Raw genomic sequence first — 11,379 nt, forward strand, 5'->3', positions numbered from 1 at the left:
GATTGAAGGGGTCCCCACTCCCCCAGGGTACCCCGGCCAGGGGTGACTAGTTTGATATTTGATGCCACGGCCGCAAGGCACTGTATAAAAGTGACCCCCGGCTGTGGCATTATCTGTCCAGCTAGTGGAGCCCGGTGCTGGTTTCAAAAATACGGGGGACCCCTACGCTTTTTGTCCCCCGTATTTTTGGAACCAGGACCAGGCGCAGAGCCCGGTGCTGGTTGCTTAAATATGGGGGAACCCCTGTCAATTTTTTCCCCATATTTTTGCAACCAGGGCCGGCTCAAAGAGCCCGAGGCTGGTTTGGTTTAGGAGGGGGGACCCCACGCAAATTTTTTTTTAAGTTTAAACATTTTTTTTTTTTTATACAAGGTGCACAATGAAGCCCTGCACGGATCTCTCAGATCCGGCCGAGATTCATTGTATTAAAGTCGGCAGTGTTTTACAAGTCACTCACGTAAAACACTGCCTAAAAAAACGAATGACATCGACATCGGAAAAACCGAATATGCAGAATACAGCAGCTTAGTAAATTAGTCGTAATCAATTAAAAAAGTTGCATATTTACACTTTCAATGTCATTCGTGATTGAACTTTGACCTCAAACGGGAAAATACGATTCTTAGTAAATTTACCCCTATGTGTGTGTATATGTGTATATATCTGTGTATATGTGTGTATTTATGTATATCTGTGTGTATATTTGTGTGTTTATGTGTGTATATGTGTATATATCTGTGTATATGTGTGTGTTTATGTATGTCTGTGCCTAAATGTGTATGTATGTATGTATGTATGAGTGGTGGTGGTGGGTGGGGGCGCCGTGACATGACCCTGCTTCGGGTGCCATGTCTTCACCCTACGCCTCTGCATATACATAAATACAAATTAACAATCTTCTGGTTTGTTTATTTATTTCACACTGTCCATACATATGTAATTTACTTGGTTTCTCCCATATACAACGTAGACATTCCCGGAGTAAGCTTCTACTACTTTATGCCTGTCTAGGCGGTAATCATGTACCGGTGAGTATCTGTAATTTTTAGGGGGCAGCTAAAGGTAAAGACATGAATAGCTGTATTCTAGAAATTTATTTTAGGAGTTGTGCACCACATGTTATCATAGGAAACCATGTAAAATGCATTTAAGAAAATAGCACATTTGTGGCATAATGCAGCCATTGTACTTTTCTATAGACATTCAGTGCTAAATAGTATTATTAAGTTTCGGGAATATTTGACACAAATACAATCAAGGACAGAAACACTATAAATTCAATGTGTCTTATTAAGAATTGTTAGTTTTTGTAAATACTGTAGCATGTTTATTGTGTATGCAAATCTGTGGAGGATAAATTAAACAATACATACCCATTTGCTTTGACATCTTATGAATATTATGTTTCACAAGCTACTTTACAAGCAAATGTTATGCTGCTTCAAAGCCAAGGGGACCAATCTGAAATGATCAAGTGATAGCAAAATAAACTGATGCCCCATTCACATTCACAGAAATTTACAGCATGACTAGCAGGTGATAGAAATATAACAAAGCAATCAATAAATGTAGAGCATAAAAAAGTCATATTTTAATTAGTAGGTGATTGATATCTAAAATTACAATGACTAAATCATATACACTTTATGATTAATGTTATCATGATAAATTTAGTACTAGTTCATTTATTGTTTCCTCCTTTCACAAATAAGCATAGTCGGCTGGGTTGGTTGTAGTTGTGTTTGTTTATTTGTGCGTTATACTCCTGTAACTTTATTAAGCTGTATATAGCTTATATATCCAATGGAAACAAAGAATTTCAAGGTACAAATAATGTGATCTTAGACTATGCAGCCAGGCTAACTGTAACAACCATCTGGGATCAGGGGTGTAGTGAGGGTGGCTCCGGTGTACCGCGAGCTATAGGAGCCGGAAATGTTAAAGTCAAAGCAGCGATGCCTGCCCCCTCCTCCCTCCACCTGCTATACCGCAGGCCGCTGTACAGGCAGCTGCAGAGCAGGAGGACGAAAAGCAGAGGGGCACGCCACACACTGACTCAGACTTGAAGACTAGATAGGGAGCAGGGCAGGCTGGAGGTGACAACAGGAGAAACTGACAGCCAGCACATGCCGGAGCTCTGCCGTCCTCTTTATATGTATTACTGTCTGCTTGTAACTGTGCAGCAGGGTTACTTTTGTCCTGCTACACCTCTCTCTGCCCCGGCTGCTGCAGCACCTCACTCTGCCCTGGCTGGTACTTTTCTGTGGCCACGCCACTTCTTCATGAAGCCACGTCCCTATATTTTTGTTGCACGCCTTTGGCGCACACTGTACCCGGTTTTAAACATGGGAGCACCCAAAGGAAACTTTCACCCTGAGATCCGCAAGGTCTAGAACCGGCCCTGTCATTAATTTAGGATTTTTAAATATATTTTTCTTTTCAAATGTAACATGCCACCACGTGTTGGCTCTGCCCCCAGTTCAGTACAGGAGAGGGGGCGCCAAAACATACCCTTTCTCTGGGTACCATGGTACCTAGCTACACGTCTGTCTGGGATTTCCTGCTCCCAGCAGACACTTGGGGGTCTATTTAGACCCAAATGCAGCCACCCACTAGCAATCCTGCATTGGCGCCATCTGAAAACACATACTTGCCGTAGTGTGCGTGTGCGACCCTTCACACTGCGGCCACATAATTGAAGAATGCATCCACATTTTTATTGACAGGTCAGGCCATTTAGGGGGTGGGCGGGGAAGACAACCAATCATTTCCTGGGTGGGCCACACAAAATGGGGGCAGGGCGGGACCATTTTTCGGGTTGCTGTGTGACATCATATGCAGCAGCTCTGAAAAAAATGGGTGCCGACTGCCTGAGTGCGCAGCCAGGCTGCAGTGCCAGGGGGCAACCCTAGATCCAATCCTCAGCATGTGCAGAGATGAATGCAGATACTGCTGCGTTTGCAGCGATCTGCATTCATTTCTGAATAACCCCCAAATTAATTTGTCTCAACAGCTTTTGAGTAATATGACTGCATATTTTAGGTAGTGTGGAACTACTGATCCCACCAAACACTAGTGCAGTTGTCTCAATAAGCAAAGCTTTTGAGTAATATGAGTATATTTTAGGTAATGTGCTATTATTTTTATCGGAAGCTTTAAACCTGATTTATGTTTGGATTTTTTTGAATAAGTGATGGAATCTTCACCTCTCACCATTTGATGTTTTATGTTTTTTTATTACTCACCTCCTTAGTGAGTGTTTGGCATTGAGGAGGGGTCTTAATTATTGAACATCCTAACATGAGTTTGTAGCTCTACATATTAAGATAAGGGCTTGGAGGCTGAATAGCCGTAAGCTGATATAGACAGTATGAAGAATTCAAAGTGTAACAATTAGAATTTAATAACTATAGTTTGTCCTGAGCCTGTACTTGAACTGGACGAAAACTGAATAATACTAATAATAATAATAATAATAATATTACTTATATAGCACTATTTCTCCAATGGGGCTCAATGTGCTTAGCAGATAGAATAAACAACATGCAGTACAGAAACAATAAAGTACAGGAAAGCTTTTTATAAAATACAGAAAGCATGAAGATACAAAGGGATATGCCAGAAATGCTTGAGTAAACAGTACAGTCTTGAGTCTATTTATGAAGGATTCTAGAGTTGGGTCCTCTCGAACTGTGTGGGGAAGTGAGTTCCATAGTCGGAGTCGGAGCCACATGACTAAAAGCACAACCTCAAGATGAATTACAGGAGATTCTAGGTACTGCTAAAAGTCGTTCGTCTACAGATTGCAATAATCGAGTGGGGCAGTATGGAATCAGAAGCTGCTTCAGGTACCTTGGGTCCTGCTCATGTAGGCCTTTGAAAGTTATTAAGCCAATCTTGAAGATGACTGACCAACTTACCGGCAACCAGTGGAGAGAGTAAAGAATGGGTGTTATGTGGCTAGAATGGGGCTAGTTGGTTGGTTAACAACCTGGCAGCTGCATTTTGTACCAGCTATAAGCAGTGCAATGCTTTTACTATGAAAGAAAACATCTAACAACAACTTATACAACTACAGATGAACTTCTTTGCAACTTTGCAAATGTATGTACATATCTGCCACTCTGCAACCCTCTCTCTATGAACACTATGCAACCAATTTATGCTTAGCAAAATCTGTAATATAATTATTTGCATGTAATTGTCAATTCTTGCCCTTCAAATTTTGTTCAGTGAGGCATAGTTAATAAAGGTATAGTGGGCTGGTGTTGCATAGTCAAATAGAGTGTAATCTATCACCTTTCATCAACTAAACATTTGCCTCACTGGTAGACTGTGGGGGTCATTCTGACTTGATCGCATGCTGCCGTTCATTGCAGCACAGCGATCAGGTCAGAATTGCACATGCGATGGCTGTCGTTGATTAGCAATCGCCTCTGCCTGATTGACAGGCATAGGTGATCGCTGGGTGGGAGGGGGCAGCATGGCAGGGTTTGGCTGCCATTATGTGGGTGTGGTCTGGCCAACGCAGCCGTGGCCAGACTGTGTGGGTGGCAGGCTGAAGTGGCTACGTGACGTCACATGCAGCCGATGCGACCCGGGCAGCGACGAGTAGCTCCCGGCCAGCACGCAAATAATATGGCTATGATCAGGTCTGCATTAGGCCCTGTATTAGTTAGCTATATTATTCCTTTAGATGTAATCTAGGGTCAGCTACACAAATTGTTCATAACACTAAGCATTTGAAAATGAACAGCTGAATAACAACAGTACACAGGTATTTCAATGTTTACATTTTAACAATTTAAACTTCATTATGCTCTAACGTCCTCAAACACACCATGTACCACAAATTGCTTTTTTTAATTTCACTCCATGGTATTATCTCCAAAGCAATTACATCCTTCAGTCTCTCTGCAACCCACCCCTCTGTACACATTACTGCCTCAGTTGTCCACCCCCTCTTATTAACACTCATGAGCTTTTTACTTTTCTTTATACTTAGGCAATAACATCCACAACTTGTCACCATAAAAAAAATTCTCAAACCTTCTACAACTATGTTTATCTATCTTTTTCTCTTGCTTCTATTAGCTGGTGTTGTTTCACAAAATTCGGGCCCCAACCACTTGCCGCACTCACATTAACCTGATTTGCAGCAATACAGAAATACAGCAAATCTTATCAATATCCCAGGTCTCCCATCACTATCCAAATCCTTAAAATGAGCCTTATTGAATAACCTCTTCATACCTTACAACTTCAACCTACTGGCTATAAGAGAAACATGGCTTACACAATCAGACACGGCATGCTGGTCTCGCATACACCTCCAGGACGGGTAACGGTAAAGGAAGTGGGGTTGGATTATTACTATCCCAATATTTCACATACACAGTTCTACCACAGGTTCCATTACTCATATTCACATCATTTGCAGTACATTCTATCAGGATATGCACTCCTTTCTCTGTGCATGTTGCAGCTACCACCCACCTAGGCACAAGCTCACTGCCTAGGTGTCATCCTTGACTCTTCTTTGTTCCCCCACTGTCACACCTGAGGATTGGATTTGGCTTTGACAGGTGTTCTGTTGGTGCTCTGTCAGTGGAGCTAGCTTGGAAGGAGTGTAAGTGAAGTGATGAGGCTTTAACCAAGCTCTGTGTATGAGACTTGAAATTAGGCAGATACTCCAAAGTTAAATGAAACATGAACAATACTTTATTAAAACTGATACTGTAGATCACTGCTGATTCTTAAATAAAATTAAAATACAATTTAAATGTTATCCGGAACGGATCCAGAATGATGACACTGGAAAAGTCCTTAAATTTGTAAATGTACTTGTAAATGTACTTAAAATAAACTAAGATTGGAATGAAACCAGAACGGACTGAAGTGCTGACCAGTTTGGGTCTTAAATTAAAACACTGAGGGGCTCCCAGATTGGACAAAAGAGGATTAGCTGACAGACATCCAAGATCCCAACTCACAGGTCTGGTTTTGGAGGGAACTCTGGATTAGTCCCAAACACTAGGAAGCAGACCTCTTAGAGGATAATGCTGTGACAGCGGACAGTGGCAGGAAGCACTATTCACAGAGACAGTGACAGCTGCTGGAAACTTTATGTGGATACAATGAATAGGGAGACCGGGGGGGAGGGAAAAATGTAATAGGGTGTGAGGATCAGAAAGTGATAGATTTTGGGAGAAATCTCCTGGTTTTTTAAAGTGGCAATCATTTAAATGGAAAAATCAACCTGGTTTTGCCATGGAAATGATTGCCACTTTTCAAAAAACAGGAGAATTCTCCCAAAATCTCTCACTTTCTGATTCTCACACCCTATTACATCCCCCCCCCCCCCCCCCCAGATGTTAAACACAGAATCCTGCTAATTACTCACATAAAAGAATTCCTACCCAGGTACAGTAGCTGAATCAGGAGTAAGTAACACAGACTGAAGTATGTGTGCTGAAGGCAAGCATATCAGGATGTACTTGGATCTGGTGAGCTGGCTAAAACCCAGCATGAAGGATAGACTAAATTGCTGGAGAGGTGGCAGAGATAAGTCACAGAACATGAGAATTTCAGTTAGGATTGTGACACACATTCTTATTAGTGATGAGCGGGTTCGGTTTCTCGGAAACCGAACCCCCCCGAACTTCACCCATTTTACACGGGTCCGAGGCATACTCGGATCCTCCCGTATGGTTCGGGTAACCCGAGCGCGCCCGAACGTCATCATCCCGCTGTCGGATTCTCGCGAGATTCGGACTCTATATAAGCAGCCGCGCGTCGCCGCCATTTTCTCTCGTGCATTGGAAATGTTAGGGAGAGGACGTGGCTGGCATCCTCTCCGTTATTGTTGAACTTGATTGTGCTGTGCACTATTGCTTAATTGTGGGGAGGGCTGGGGAGCAGCTGTATATAGGAGGAGTACAGTGCATAGTTTTGCTGATCAGTGACCACCAGTTATCCGTTCTCTGCCTGAAAAAAACACCTCCATATCTGTGCTCAGTGTGCTGCATATATCTGTGCTCACACTGCTTAATTGTGGGGACTGGGGAGCAGCTGTATTATATAGCAGGAGTACAATGCAGAGTTTTGCTGACAGTGACCACCAGTATAAGTTGTCTGCCTGAAAAACACTCCATATCTGTGCTCAGTGTGCTGCTTTATTGTGGGGACTGGGGGCCACCAGTATAATATTATATAGGAGGAGTACAGTGCAGAGTTTTGCTGACCAGTGACCACCAGTATATAATATATAGCATTACGGTACAGTAGGCCACTGCTGTACCTACCTCTGTGTCGTCATTAAGTATACTATCCATCTACATTCTATACCTGTGGTGCATTTTAGTTTTGCAGTTTGCTGACACAGTGACCACCAGTATACTATATATAATAGCAGTACGGAAGGCCACTGCTGTACCTACCTCTGTGTCGTCATTAAGTATACTATCCATCTACATTCTATACCTGTGGTGCATTTTAGTTTTGCAGTTTGCTGACACAGTGACCACCAGTATACTATATATAATAGCAGTACGGAAGGCCACTGCTGTACCTACCTCTGTGTCGTTATTAAGTATACTATCCATCTACATTCTATACCTGTGGTGCATTTTAGTTTTGCAGTTTGCTGACACAGTGACCACCAGTATACTATATATAATAGCAGTACGGAAGGCCACTGCTGTACCTACCTCTGTGTCGTCATTAAGTATACTATCCATCTACATTCTATACCTGTGGTGCGCCTCTTTTTTTCTTTGCATCATGTGCTGTTTGGGGACTATTTTTTTGAAGTGCCATCCTGCCTGACACTGCAGTGCCACTCCTAGATGGGCCAGGTGTTTGTGTCGGCCACTTGTGTCGCTTAGCTTAGTCACACAGCGACCTTGGTGTGCCTCTTTTTTTCTTTGCATCATGTGCTGTTTGGGGACTATTTTTTTGAAGTGCCATCCTGCCTGACACTGCAGTGCCACTCCTAGATGGGCCAGGTGTTTGTGTCGGCCACTTGTGTCGCTTAGCTTAGTCACACAGCGACCTTGGTGCGCCTCTTTTTTTCTTTGCATCATGTGCTGTTTGGGGACTATTTTTTTGAAGTGTCATCCTGCCTGACACTGGAGTGCCACTCCTAGATTGGCCAGGTGTTTGTGTCGGCCACTTGTGTCGCTTAGCTTAGCCATCCAGCGACCTCGGTGCTAATTTTAGGACTAAAAATAATATTGTGAGGTGTGAGGTGTTCAGAATAGACTGGAAATGAGTGGAAATTATGGTTATTGAGGTTAATAAAACTATGGGATCAAAATGACCCCCAAATTCTATGATTTAAGCTGTTTTTTAGGGTTTTTTGTAAAAAACACCCGAATCCGAAACACACCCGAATCCGACAAAAAACTTTCGGTGAGGTTTTGCCAAAACGCGTCCGAATCCAAAACACGGCCCCGGAACCGAATCCAAAACCAAAACACAAAACCCGAAAAATGTCCGGTGCACATCACTAATTCTTATGCATCTAAAAAATATATCCAAAATACAACCATACTTTACACTTTAACCCAACTACAGTAACATACATCTTTTTGCTTATCTCAATATATCTCCCAACCTGAACTCTTCACTCTTCACAAGTTCTATGGCTCTCATCCATACTCCTTATTCATTCCCATTTATGATTTCAGGCATTTTCTTGGTCTGCATCAACTCTGTGGTATGCCCTTTCAAGCACATTAAGACTCTCCTCTAGTCTCCAAACCTTCAAGTGTTTCCTGAAAACTCACCTCTCCGGGCAAGCTTATCAAATTCTGGAATTGAATACATAACCTACATAAACTTTCCTATCCAATTACATCTCCACTGTAGAGTCAGCACATATCCTCACATGTTTTCTTTTTCTTCACTTTCCCATTCTCCTGACTTGGTCCTCATTACTCCACACAGTGCATGTTTTGCAGGTCCCCTCACAGGATCACAAGTGAAATAATTAACTCAACCTGCGGACCTTTTAAAATGTGTCTGTGAGTAATTAATACACATGTGCACCTGCTGGGTTACCTGCAAAACATGCACTGTGTGGGGTAATGAGGACTGAGTTTTCAGACCTATGCCCTAGGCCAACATCTCTGTGTGACCAATCTGGTGGACCTTTACGCAATATATAACACCTATCCTAGTCATACTTGCCTACCTGACCCGCTCCATGAGGGAGAAAATGCTCTGTTCCTGGACTTTCCTGGTAATGTATGATTGCCAGCACCTGTGGTGAAACAACTTTCTTATCAATTACCTAGCTCACCACAGGTGATGGCAATCATACATTACCAGGAAAGTCCAGGAACAGAGCATTTTCTCCCTCATGGAGAGGGTCAGGTAGGCAAGTATGATCCTAGTGTATAAATGCCTACTCCCCTTTAGATTGTAAACATATGACCAAGTACTTCTTACCTCTATGACTGTCTGTTATTAACTAGTTTTGATTTATCACTTGTTTTATCACTTTTGTCTTGTTTTATTTTATCACTGTTGTTTCCATTTGTAAAGCACAATGAAATTTGCTGCACTATTTAAGAAACTGTTATAAAATAAAAATAAATATAAACTTGTCCTGATTTAGAGGGGAACATAATAAGGACCAATTTAGTAAAAATTCAGATTTTTCTGTGAATTTGTTATGAGATTTAAAGCAGGGATTTTTGTAAATGTCAAACCAAACTGGTTTATATCCAGCAGCAAAATCATGTGTCAAATCCAGTGGAAAAGTAAAAGAAAAATAGCCTTTTACTACCCTTTACCCTATTACATTCCCCCTGAGAGTCAGTAATAAAGTCACCTAGAAGGTATTAATTTGCATCTTGGCTAAACCATGTCACACTGCAATTGGAGGGGGGATGGGGTGGCAGATTTAGAAAGGGAAGGAGAGCATAATATGACTCACTTGTAAGTCTCTTTGTAAAATTCAAATCACCCATGCTTCTGTGCTACAGTACATGCAAAAGTAGGTGCTATTGTTCCTGTTTGTATAATAAAATGGCAGTAACACATAATGATTTTAGCCACAGTTACCACTTCCGGCATCCTTTAGACTTATGCTGTTACTACTTCATGGGTTTCTGGCATTTGCCCTCCTGTTAGTTCCTGGAGCAGGGGTGCATGTGTGCAGTCAACTTTGTTTGTTCCCACATGATTCCATCTGCCCAACAGATTCCAGCAGCTGCACTCACACCATCTCTAGCCAGCCAGATCAACCCATTGCCAGAACAACTCTCTTTAACCAGAAAACAGTCTCCTGGCTTTTGGGTGGGTCTGGGACTCCAGGTCGACAACAAAAAGGTCGACACACCTTAGGTCGACGCCAATTAGTCGACACACCTTAGGTCGACATGGACAAAAGGTCAACATGGACAAAAGGTCGACAGGAACAAGGTCGACATGGAAAAAGGTTGACATGAGTTTTTTATGTTTTTTTGGTGTCGTCTTCTTCGTAGAGTGACCGGGAACCCCAATTAGTGCACCGCGTCCCCTCGCATGGCTCGCTTCGCTCGCCATGCTTCGGGCATGGTGCCTTCGCTCCGCTCCGCTCGGCACAGATTACCGTTCCAATCGTAGTCTACATGGATCGTTAAGTATGAAAAAGTTCCAAAAAAGAAAAAAATCGTGAAAAAGTCATGACGACCCTTTTCCATGTCGACCTTGTTCTTGTCGACCTTTTGTCCATGTCGACCTTTTGTCCATGTCGACCTAAGGTGTGTCGACCAATTGGCGTCGACCTAAGGTGTGTCGACCTTTTTGTTGTCGACCTGGAGTCCGGATACCCTTTTGGGTACAGTTACTTTCAGTGCTATTCCAGTTCCTGCATTTAGAGATCTGCATTGACAAAGTGCATTTGTGACACCAGAAGGTAAGTACAGTATCACAGAAGTTAGCAATTTTCAAGTACAGTAAGTATATAGTAGGTTGTTTGCAGCAATAAACTTTTCAGCAAATTCTGATGTTATTTGACATGTTACACGACCCCCTTTTCATTTGAAAAAAACTGACTTAGATTCAAGATGGCTGATTTCAAGATGGCGTTCATGTTTGCTACATATCTAAAAGATATCACACCTCACCCATACCTTACTGGAGTATTCATTTTCATATTTCCTGCACAGTTTTTGAAACAAAAGGGTGTACTGTGACTTTTGAATCACCCTGTAGATAGAATCAAATACAGTCACTTATCAATTACTCTACACTTGGGGCCCCATAAAGTGTGTTGCCTGTATTTCAAATTCAGAGTATAACAATAAACGTTAAAGGTTTGCAAGCGTAGACTTGCTCTGTTCAAAGAAGTGGAGATTTCATTTCCATGAATAGACATAGGGGTAAATT

The sequence above is a fragment of the Pseudophryne corroboree genome, chromosome 5 (genome assembly GCF_028390025.1).
Source record: "Pseudophryne corroboree isolate aPseCor3 chromosome 5, aPseCor3.hap2, whole genome shotgun sequence".
Classification (NCBI taxonomy): domain Eukaryota; kingdom Metazoa; phylum Chordata; class Amphibia; order Anura; family Myobatrachidae; genus Pseudophryne; species Pseudophryne corroboree.